Below are 12,397 nucleotides of genomic sequence, written 5' to 3'. Positions count from 1 at the left end.
GTTCTATGTTCTATGTTCTTCAGATCCTCAGCCTCCCATGAACTTATTTCACACGATTGTACTTGCAGCACGACGCATCGCGTTCTGTGAGACGCAGCATGGATTTAATATTTATTAATGTGTCATTCCACGAAGCATTGATGAGTTACACAACACTGGAAGCTACCGTGCCTTCTCGGCCTCTGTACCAGTGAGAAAGCTGGCGACTGACAGATGCTTGAAGAGAAAAGCTCGAGGCATTCCCAAAAATAGACTTGTAAAGAACGGCAGTTGGCACCTGGAGGACAGGTTGTTAACTGAGCAGTTGCAGTCAGAACTCGGCCAGTTTACTGTGCGCCTGAGGAAATGCGAAAGAGGTGGCTGAAAATAATCCAAGTTGAGGTGCTTCTGGAGGGGGGATGTGGGGGGGGGGGGGGGGGGGGGGGGGGGATGGCTGCAGGGGGTGTGAGAGTGCACCGAGGAGGCTACTTGTAAAGGTCTCAGCGGAAAACAGATCTCGGTTATTCACCCTGAGGCAAAGCAAAAGGCCGCAGAAGCAGAAAGAAGTTGGTACATCGTGAAACTTGTCAAAACATGCTGAGACTGGTGACAGGAGACTACAGCATTAGTCACTGCTGCAGTGGAGACTACTCTACAGATTGCGCAACACAATTACTGCTGGGACTTCACATTAAGTATCTTTAGATCTCAGGACAGAGGTATCGTAGGTGATTAAAAACAAATATGGCTTTTCCTGGCTCGAAAATCTATTCTATTTCACTGGCTCTTCCTCGCGATTGGGGGAGGTCTCTGGGGGTGTCTCCTGTTTTAGGGGGGGTCATCGGGGGGAGGGGGGCAGGTTGTGCATTGTTGGGAGGGTGGCCCTCAGGTGGATTTTTGGGGCCAACTCCCTGAAGGAGTCACCCCTTTGTCCCACAGCAAGGTCCACCACATCAGGGCCACGCTGGGCAACACTTGCAGTGGTCCGCACCCACGGGATTCCCGGACTGGAGAATCGTAAGGGCCCGTAGGAGCTGCCGTTTTGCCCGCTAAGTGAATGCAAATGGGTCATGAGGACTCATTTGCATCCAGCATGCATTAGCACCGTCCCGCTGGTGGGCGGGCGAGACCACCGATCCCACCACGACGCCCGGCGTGAACCTCGATTTCGGCCAAATGTCCGCTTGATCGCGGTTTGCGTTGCCAGCGCTGTGGGACGGTGAGTGCAGCACAGTGCCAGAAATGAGTTTATTGTGAGGAGTGTATGAAGGGTAATAACAGCAGTCGGCCAATTTAGCAACCTGAATCATGCAACTGGACAAAAATATATTGACCTCAATTTCTAGTTGTTCCAGCACCTTTTGAGGGAGTGGGGTTCAGATTTCTGTTGCCCTGAACAACAGCTGATTTACAACAAACTGGGTTTTTTTTCAGTGAAATTGAATAGTTTTGGGAGGGCAAGCACCCAGTAGATGGAATTAGTATGAATTGGATCGAGCAATATTGGCGGGGTGAGGAGTTGTGAGAAATACTTTCACACTGAGTGAAATACTTTCACACTACAGAGGGACATAGATAAGCTGCATAAAGAGGGACATAGATAAGCTGCATACAGAGGGACATAGATAAGCTGCATACAGAGGGACATAGATAAGCTGCATACAGAGGGACATAGATAAGCTGCATACAGAGGGACATAGATAAGCTGCATACAGAGGGACATAGATAAGCTGCATACAGAGGGACATAGATAAGCTGCATACAGAGGGACATAGATAAGCTGCATACAGAGGGACATAGATAAGCTGCATACAGAGGGACATAGATAAGCTGCATACAGAGGGACATAGATAAGCTGCATACAGAGGGACATAGATAAGCTGCATACAGAGGGACATAGATAAGCTGCATACAGAGGGACATAGATAAGCTGCATACAGAGGGACATAGATAAGCTGCATACAGAGGGACATAGATAAGCTGCATACAGAGGGACATAGATAAGCTGCAGAGCTGGGCTGAGAGGTGGCAAATGGAGTTTAATGTGGAGAAGTGTGAGGTGATTCACTTTGGAAAGAATAACAGGAATGCGGAATATTTGGCTAATGGTAAAATTCTTGGTAGTGTGGATGAGCAGAGGGATCTCGGTGTCCATGTACATAGATCCCTGTAAGTTGCCACCCAGGTTGATAGGGTTGTGAAGTAGGCCTATGGTGTGTTGGCCTTTATTGGTAGAGGGATTGAGTTCCGGAGCCATGAGGTCATGTTGCAGTTGTACAAAACTCTAGTACGGCCGCATTTGGAGTATTGCGTACAGTTCTGGTCGCCTCATTATAGGAAGGACGTGGAAGCTTTGGAACGGGTGCAGAGGAGATTTACCAGGATGTTGCCTGGTATGGAGGGAAAATCTTATGAGGAAAGGCTGATGGATTTGAGGTTGTTTTCGTTAGAGAGAAGAAGGTTAAGAGGTGACCTAATAGAGGCATACAAAATGATCAGAGGGTTAGATAGGGTGGACAGCGAGAGCCTTCTCCCGCGGATGGAGGTGGCTAGCACAAGGGGACATATCCTTAAATTGAGGGGTAAGAGATATAGGACAGAGGTCAGAGGTGGGTTTTTTACGCAAAGAGTGGTGAGGCCGTGGAATGCCCTACCTGCAACAGTAGTGAACTCGCCAACATTGAGGGCATTTAAAAGTTTATTGGATAAGCATATGGATGATAAGGGCATAGTGTAGGTTAGATGGCCTTTAGTTTTTTTTCCATGTCGGTGCAACATCGAGGGCCGAAGGGCCTGTACTGCGCTGTATCGTTCTATGTTCTATGAGTGTCATGAGGACATAGAATCAGTGAGGGTGATAGAATCCAGTGTGCATCATGTATCTTTTGACTGGAGTAATTTAGAGTTAGTCAATGCCCCACTCTCTGCCTGTAGATGGACCTGTGCCTTCATCTAATGCAAAATATTTATTCCATTTTTCTCCTTAAAAATACGATGGCTCTTCACAGTACCTGACCAGTTGGCTATTGAAGCTGATGAAAGAGGGAATAGAGAAAGATTGGGAAATGGGATTAGTGTTGAAAAGCGTGGACCAAATCACTTCCTCCTGCACTGGTATTGAATGAGGTGGATGTATCAATCATGACCTAATTGAATGATGAAACAGGTTAGAGGGAGTGAATGGTCGACTCCTCTTTCCATGTTCTGAATTATTAAATCAGGGAAATTCACCTGAATTCTCATCACACTTCACAGAGATGCCTGAATGCGGGTGCAGAGAAAGCTGTGCAAATGGGAGAGATCAAGAGCAGGGCTTGGACACATCAAAGTGCAGTTGCGAGGGGAGGTCTATGAAAACAGCGAGTGCAGTTGAGAGGTAGAGGGGCTACCTGCAGGGGCAGGCATGGAGTAGCTGGAAGAACTGCCCTCTGATATTCAGGGGATGTGGAATAAGGAGTAACTGGAGATAAGAATGGGATAGCATTGAAGCCACTCTACACGGACGGGAGAGATTCCCATCAGCACCGCACAAAAGAAACTGAATAACTTCTCCAGAGATGTTGTTGGGGTGACTAACAAAATGCTTTGGGCTCTTTTGAGCTCATTACAGGGCAAGTCCTATTCTGAATACATGAATAACAATGACTCGGCAGGCAGAATGCTCACAAACTGATTTGAAATCTCTCCTGGAGCAGAACGGTTATGAACTGTTTGTTGGAATAATTGTCCTTTTGTGTATCAAGTTATATCTGGGGTTATATTGGACACTTAAATGGCATCAAGTCACTGTCTCATCTATACCCCGTGCTTTTGGAAATAATTTTGCTGAAGAACAGTTTAGCCTCTGACAGGAGAAGTGTTTGGCACAGCTGATAATATTCATCTCCTGAAGTGACGAAGATGACGCCAGAGAGGAGGCCATTCAGTGAGGAAACATGAGCCGGTGCAAAGCACAATAGTACAAGTATGGAGCTCTCGCCCGCAGAGGAAGCTCAACGGGATTTACCGTTGACAGCACCCCCTCGTAGGCTGGATGTGCCGGCGTGGCACCGGAATTTCCCGACGGCGTGGCCAGCGGGTCAATCCTGTCAAGCTGGGTGGATGGAGTTGGATTGTGGCTCAGCATGATCTTAATGATTGGCAAAAACTGGCTGAAAATGCTGAATGTTCTTCTGCTGTCCCTCTGCCATCGATCACAGAACCAGTTTACAATCAGAGAAAGAACTCTCTTGCCCTGCTGCAAGCAAAGACAAGCACCTTATCACATCTCTCAAACACGTGAAAGTCTTTCACACTCAATCAGTTATCTTGAAATATAATGCAGACAAACCGTTCCCATTTCATACAGCGAACTGACCTGGAAGGCAAGGAAGTGGATGGCTGGCCCATCTGTCTTTGGCAGATTCTGGCTCATGACGAACAATAGAAGGATCAGTGTCCAGAACACTGGTACAATTCCATGCTGCTATTTCAATGAATCCATGAAAACGTTAACGTTTCCACCGACCACCTGGAGGGGTTTGTCTTCATGCCTCGTCTGAAGGACGGCCATCTCTGTTAATAAAGCAGTGCGTGGGAGTAACAGCCTGCAGTGGGAGTTCAGCCCACAGACTGCTGCCTGCCTTTCAGGAGTGCTCCCAACTGCGCCAAGTTTGACAAGAGGTAGAATTGGTTAGTTCTCAATATCATTAGCTTCAGTAAGAGGGAAAGATTGGCTCAAAACTGGCAGACTATTAAGGTAATTGATGAAACCAAGCAGGCCGTGTAAAACTTTTCATTCCAAAATAAAGCTCATTTGTCACTTTTTTTCATTTCCTGAAGTGTTGCTGCTCCCGCACATAATGTTGAGCACAGCTAGGTCGCAGTTTGTGCTTCTGGCTTCGCAATTTGTCATGCCCGTTGCAAACAGTGTGGTGATGCAAATTGTTGTGGAGGAAAACAGTTTGGGGCTGTTAAGTTTAAAAAATAAAAAAATAAACAGAAGTGGATTGTTAAGAGTCATTCACGGAAGATGATTGTATGAGCGTCATTCTGTCAGAAAGGGGCAGCACGGTGGCACAGTGGCTAGCACTGTTGCCTCACAGCACCGAGGTCCCGGGTTAGAATCCCGGCCCTGGGTCACTGTCCGTGTGGAGTTTGCACATTCTCCCCGTGTTTGCGTGGGTTTCGCCCCCATAACCCAAAGATGTGCAGGGTAGGTGGATTTGCCACACTAAATTGCCCCCGAATAAAAATAGTTTTAAAAAAGGGACACAGAAGCACATGGGTGATTACATTATTAAAACAGTTTTACAGTCCTCAGATACTGAAATATAGAAATGGTTCATAGATCGAAGAGAGTGTTCTCAAAATATATGTGATCAATACACTCTACATTCTGCGCTCAAAAGTCACCACTGACTCATTATCATAGAATTTACAGTGCAGAAGGAGGCCATTCGGCCTATCAAGTCTGCACAAGCCCTTGGAAAGAACACCATACCTAAGCCCATTCCTCCATCCTATCAACGTAACCCAATAACCTCACCTAACCGATTTTGGACACTCAGGGCAATTTATCATGGCCAACCACCTAACCTACACGTCTGTGGACTGTGGGAAGAAACCGGAGCACCCGGAGGAAACGCACGCAGACACGGGGAGAAAGTGCAGACTCTGCACAGAGAGTGACCCAAGCTGGGAATCGAACCTGGAACCCTGACGCTGTGAAGCAATTGCGCTAACCACTGTACCACCCTCTGTGCCCTGTCAAAGCATCATTGTGCATCTCTTGTGCTGCATTTTAAATCTGTTTCGGTGAAATTCAATAATCCTGCAGCTTCATCCCATACCTTTAACCCCTGTTGGCTTTGTGTAAATGGTATTTTCTCCCTCAGTTCAACTTTAATTATCCGATAGATTGTTTTGGTTGTTGTTTATTTAGCTTACATCTCCTTTTCTTGACCCACAGGTTGAACCTCTCATACCTTCATGCATTTCAGTCCTGACGTTATAATTTCCATCAGCATTGATTTGATTTTGTTTGATCACTGCGTGCGTGTGTGCATCATTGAACAGTCTGAAAAAGGTCGAAGCTTTCTCTGATATGATTGTACCAGGAACATCACCGTATTACAGGTCAGGGCAGCAAGAATTGAATTTCTTACTTCTGTCACTGTTTTGAAAGATCAGTAAGTTTATTTGTGTTGATTTGGCTCACAACTTCTGCCGCCGTCCCTCCCAATGTTGGACAATGTTATGTGGAAAGAAGTGAGCTGCATTTATCTGGAATACCATGTCATGATCTTGCATTCTATGAAAATGCCTCAAACTAATGAATCACTTTGAACTGCAGCTGTTGTTGTTGTTTAAGTTAATGCCGCAGGCAATTTGTCCACAGCAAGGCCCCAAATGATTTGAGTGACCAGTTAATTAATAATGAGTGTTACTTAAAGGGCTAAGTGTTGGAACTGCAACACTTGGTCAGAACTGAATGGCGTGCAATTCGCGTTCCCGTTTGGGGCGCGATTGGAACAATGTTAAGGAGACGCAGATGGGCCAGCAATTCCCATCCCCCCAAACGTCTGATTGGCTGGGGCCGGGATGTGCGTTAAAGGGTCTTGACGAGCTGGAGCTGCTTTCTGTGTGCTCCACTCACCACACACACACACACTCATTCCAGCTCGGAAGATGGCTCAATGGAGACCTGCACCCTCCACCCCACCCTGGATTGTTGGATGCCATTGAAGAGAGGGGGAAGGACACTCTTTCCCAGGGTGTGGTACAGACCGAAGCCCGCCCTTCTCCAGACCGAGGCGCTTCGTGCTGTCAGCATCACCAGGAGGACCGGCACGTAAAGCAGGAAGAATATGAATCACCTCCACATGGCCGTTCAGGTGAGTCACCATTTCAATGTCCCTGCCATCACTCCAATCTCTGAATCCTCACATCACTGCTCTCCACTCCTCAATCTCCTTGAGCCCACAACCACCCCATCTGCCTGCATCTCCCTTAAAACCCACCCTCCTCCAAATCTCAATGTATGGATTGTCCTCTTTGCCCAGGAGCCCTGGATACACATACCAGCATCTGCAGATCCCCTGGAACTCACCTCCCAGCGTCTCATTATGTCCTTTGTGTCCCCTAGAATAAGGTGACCCATAATAGGTAGGAGTGCCAGAAGACTGGAAGGGGAATCCCAGATCTTCGGGCACACACACCAGCGGAGGGGAGGGCCATGTAACTTGCAGGCCAGGGCAGAAGATAGGGCTGACATGGAGGTCGGCATGTGCCAAACAAGTGAGAATCCAATGCCACACTGATGTCCCTTTAGCAAATGAATCACTCTCTCCCACAGAGCAGTTCTTACCAAGATGTCACCCCCATGTCTTTTATCTTGATGAATCACCGTCATGTGAGGCCGGGCCATCTGGGGTCACTGGCCCCCCTACCACATTCCCAGCACATCCTGGAGCACCATTTCAGGGAAAATTTCACCACTGCTGTCACCTGCACCCTCCGCCATCACGGAGACAATGACCGCTCTGGGATATTTTAATGATGAGGCTCCTGGGTCATCTTCTGGTGTGCAGTACACACAGCTGCAATATATCAGGTGGAGGCAGGGACTCCCGAGGGAGCGGGCAGACGCAGGGCTGCCCGGTCCCAGAAAACAGCTGTCTCCCGGACGGGGGTCGCTATTCTGGAAAGGTATGATCCCATTCCTGGTAGAGATGCAGACACAGAGGCAGGATTTAGAGGAGGGTCTGCAGGTACAGCTGGAGAAGTCCAACAGCCTGGACGCTGGAGATGGTGCCGACAATGCTGTAACCCGTGTTAGCGATAGGCTCTGTGGCCGCTGTCCTGTTTTTCCCCCATTGGAGACTACTAGGGCTCTCCCTACTGGGTGGGCCATGTGTTATCCCGCCAACAAGGTGTCAACTGGTTGTGTGGTGGAAATGGTTAACCTGTGCTACCAATCACCTCCATGTTTAGAGGGATGTGTGTGGGCAGGTCCAACAGATAGGGGCTGGGGTGAGCGAGGGAAGTGTGCACTTGCTGGCACCTTAGCTGCAGTGCGATGTGGGGCCTGGGTGTGACACGCATTGTGACAGAGAGCTGGTGAGGTTTCCTGGCTGGGGGCAAGATGGATGGGTGTAGGGGCACAGTAGAGATCATAGAGTCCTACAGTACAGAAAGAGGCCATTCGGCCCATCGAGTCTGCACCGACCGTAAGACCACCCTACCCAGGTCCAATCTACCACCCTGTAACCTCAATTTCAGGTGCAGTTTAGCATGCCCACCACCTAACCTGCACTTCTTTGGACTGTGGGAGGAAACCGGAGCACCCGGAGGAAACCCACGCAGATACGGGGAGAAAGTGCAGACTCCGCACAGACAGTAATCTGAGGTGAGAATCGAACCAGGGTTCCTGGCACTGTAAGGCAGCAGTGCTAACCACTGTGCCACAGTAATATCTCGCGATCCTGTGGGTGGGCTAGCTGATGGTGTCACTGGTGAAGCTTTGACTGTGTGCCAGGGAGGGTGCCACATGCCAAGGTGCATATGTCCTTGTTTGGGGGGGGGGGGGGGAGCTTTGCTGTTGCCTTGCTTCCTTTGCTGTGCGGTTGTGATTCTGCGGAGTGCACTGAGGAGCACCAGCACCTGGTGGGCCAGGGATTGAGCATGGCAATGTCCATCCCGTTGGTGATACTGCTGGGGTCTGAGGGTTTCCAGAGGGGCAGGTTGGGCATAGAGGCTGTCTGAGCATTTACAGAATACAGTTGAGGACCCTGGGTCTGTACTCGTTAGAGTTGGGGGGGGGGGGGGGGATCTTATAGAAACTTACAGGATACTGAGAGATAGGGGTGTGATGATGTCACCCGCGCATGCGCGGGTTGAAGCCGGACGCGCGTCATCTTGGCGCGCGGCCTTAACGACGGTCATTAAGGCTGCAACGCCGTGATTCCCGGGGTCCCACTCCTAGCCCCGATGGGCGGGAGAATTGGGTCCCGGGAACGGGCGTGAAGGCTGCCATGAAACACGGCCAGTTTCACGGCAGCCTTTACGACTCTCCGCATTTGCGGAGAATCTCGCCCAGGATGTTCCAACTGGTAGGAAAAACTAGAACCAGAGGGCTGAAGAGACGATCCTTAAAACAGAGATGAGGAGGAATTTCTTCAGCCAGAGGGTGGTGAATCTCTGGAACTCTTTGCCGCAGAAGGCTGTGGAGGCGTCAGTTCACTGAGTATCATTGAGACAGAGATGGATAGGTTCTTGATTAATAAGGGGATCAGGGGTTATGGGGAGAAGACAGGAGAATGGGGATGCAAAACATATCAGCGATGATTGAATTGCGGAGCAGACTCGATGGGCCGAGTGGCCTAATTCTGCTGCTATATCTTATAGGCTTATGCAGTGAAGGGTCAACCATGTGAACAGCTAGGAGCCTGTCAGTTGCACCAAAGGGGTCCATTTAAATAACATACTCCAGCAATGGTGGTCCTGATCCCACGTCCATGGACTTGGCACCAAGTTCCCCTCCCCCCAGGAAGCCCGACAGGTTTAGAGGCTTTTCTTACCTTAACGCTCCCCTCAACAGCCATGGAGCCCAGGCCCCGCTTGTAAATGCCTGCACCAATTCACGCCGTGGGACTCCCACCTGAGGAGGGGGGGGGTGGAGCATGAAGTGTCCAACCCGCTAGTGACATTCAAATCCACGCAACGGACGGATTTGCATAGGCAGGCCGGCGTGGGGCGCGAACCTCACTAACGGCACCAATCGGAGGTGGGATTATCGCGCCAAATTGGCGCCAGGCGCAAATTCTGATTTTTGCTTCACCCAGTATTCTCTGCCTGATTGTGATTCTCTCTGCCAGTGGTGGAGAATGCAGCCCCTTGTGTCTGCCTGTTTGGACACTGATCTTCACACAGCGTAACTTCAAGGCTTTTATTTTTAACACCAGAACACAAGTCGCACAATAGTCATTCTTTTCCCCCCCCCCCACCTGTCGTTTTCAGGGTGGAGCCAAGATTGCTCGAAAGCCACCAACAGCAACAACACGTATTTGGACTACACCTGTTTTTTCATTACTTTATTGGGGTTACAAAGCCAGAGAGCTCAGAGTGTGGACAGGGGCAAAACTCTAATCCAGCTCCTTGCCTGCTCCAAAAATCGATTCAAATTCAAATTGGATCCAATTCATGGTCCCCACAAGAGAGACGCACCCGATCCAGTCATTACACCTGACCTCACGCTCATCTTTGCCAAAAGGCCGGAATGAATTGTCCTCCAGGGGAGCATGAGCAAACAACCTTTGACTCCAAGCCACAGAAGGATTTTAAGTTGATACAAAGCTTGGACGAGAAGGCCGGTTTCGAAGGAGTACCTGTAATGGACGAGGAAAGCGAGGTGGGAGGGGTTCAGGGATGGTGTTCCAGAGGACGGGTTTCAGAAGGGAGAGAGTTGCCGGAATGTGGAACGCTTCCCTGCAGTTCACGGATAAATCATTGTACCTTTTAGAGGGCAAGCTGGTAGCTATTTGCAGCAGAGGAAGTTATCGGGCTACAGGGAGAGAACAGGGGCAGTGAGATTACTTTTGACATCGTTGTTGTCACGGGCTGCTATAGACCTGTGGGACCTCCTTCTGTGCTGTAAATATCTTCAGCTCTATGGTCCCAACTGTGGTGCAAGTAGGACAGTATATATAGGGCAAATGAGACGACAGGGATTACTGCTGCACATCAGCCTTTAGAAACAGGCTTTAGAGACTGGGAGGCAAACCACGTGTAATGAATGTAAAGCAAGCAACAAAAAAAAAACAACCACTGAACAACCTCGCTGAGCATCCCATATCAGCATGTAGATGGCATGCCGGCAGATCATTAATCCCAGCAGAAAAAAAACCTTCCAAAGCTACTGGTGCGTGGATTCCATTTTAAATTTTCTCATTAGTTCCTTTTTAACGGATTAAATACTGATGTTCACAATTGACTGCACACAGCCGTGGCTGATGGATGTAATCAGGATGTAATGGATTTCGGTGCTGTTACTTCAGCTCTGTCCAATTTCAGGCACACAATCAAAGCCTTCCCCTTCGCTCTGTCTGCAAGCCAGGAATTGAAAGCTCCAAAATGAAATTCATCATTGCGTAAACTTCATGAATGCCAGCAGCCCCAACTCACAGGGCAGAACTTCCGGGAAGTTGGAGTCAAGCCTCATTGACTATTTTTTTCCTGCAGTGTTCCAATTATTTTTTTAAAATATAAATTTAGAGCACTCAATTCATTTTTTCCAATTCAGAGCCAATTTAGTGTGTTCAATCCAGCTGCCTTGCACATCTTTGGGTTGTGGGGGCGAAAACCACGTAAACACGGTGAGAATGTGCAAACTCCACACAGACAGTGACCCAGAGCCGGGATCGAACCTCGGCGCCGTGAGATCCAGTGCTACCACTGCGCCACCGTGCTGCCCACGGTGTGCCAATTATAACACATTTATACACCATTGCAACTGATTATACGCTGTGATAATTATCCACTGCTGATTCTTGAACGGAAACATGTTGCGTCGAGCACTTATGCTGGGTTGTTCCAGGGAATGCATCATCACTGCACTGAAGCAGGTTTATTTGCATCCTAGTAGATGCAAGTGTGTTTCGTTGGCCCTCTTGATACATTGTCATCTCATGGCATCAAAGAGAGGTTTTTTTAAGCTCATTAACTTACCTTGTTTCTTCTGTGTGTCAGGAAGAGGTATCTGCACTCATCATGAGGAAGATGACCAGTGCTGGGCAGTGTTTAACCGATATTTAAATTTAGATTGAACTGTACACAGGTGCACTGTGCAAATTGGCAGTGTGACTGGACAGAGAAACTGAACACAGATGCTGTTATGATGAACCCCGATGTGAAAAATACCAACAGTTCACAGTTACAGAGTCTCATTAACAAAATAAAGTATCCCAAGGATGCCTCACATGGGCATTGCAAATCAAATCAAAGTATGACACCGATCAGGAGATCTTAGGCCAGAAAAGTGCCAACTAGCTAATAATAACGTACCTCAGTCTTTTTACTTATTTCCTGTCGATAATCCCGCAACAGTCCCTGTTTTCTACCTTCAGTCTATCCCGAGAGGGCAGATTGAGTGTGTCTCAATTCAAAGCGTGCAGCAACCCCTCAGTCCGGCACTCAACTGTCAGCCTAGATTTGGTGCATCGGTCCCTGGGGCAGTGCACAAATCTGCAACCTTCTAACTCAAAGCTGAGTGCACAGAAACTGAGCCAAGGTTTGACACATCAAGAGCAACACAAAATGCTGCTCTCCAGGCTGTGGTTTGATGATTCGAAGCTCCCTGTGAATGTATCTCACACCTAAAAAGTATTACCTGGTCACTTAATTCATTGGCGTTCATGGGACCTTTGTCATGTGCAAAATG

General features: G+C 48.5%; 1 protein-coding gene across 6 annotated transcripts in view; it reads left to right on the top strand.

Moving 5' to 3' along the window:
- LOC119957330 (netrin receptor UNC5D-like) overlaps positions 1–12,397 on the top strand; it is a 464,604-nt gene that overhangs the window by 154,192 nt on the left and 298,015 nt on the right. For 3 of the 6 annotated variants that reach the window (XM_038785226.1, XM_038785227.1, XM_038785224.1), the window contains exon 2: positions 5,930–6,096. The exons of the other annotated variants lie outside the window; for them this stretch is intronic. The gene's annotated coding sequence lies outside the window, so the exon portion shown is untranslated. The remainder of the gene's footprint in view (positions 1–5,929; positions 6,097–12,397) is intronic. 6 annotated transcript variants of the gene reach the window in all.

This window comes from Scyliorhinus canicula, chromosome 26 (genome assembly GCF_902713615.1).
Source record: "Scyliorhinus canicula chromosome 26, sScyCan1.1, whole genome shotgun sequence".
Classification (NCBI taxonomy): domain Eukaryota; kingdom Metazoa; phylum Chordata; class Chondrichthyes; order Carcharhiniformes; family Scyliorhinidae; genus Scyliorhinus; species Scyliorhinus canicula.
The sequence above is the reverse complement of the archived record's forward strand: the minus strand, read 5'-3'. Positions and strand labels throughout refer to the sequence as shown.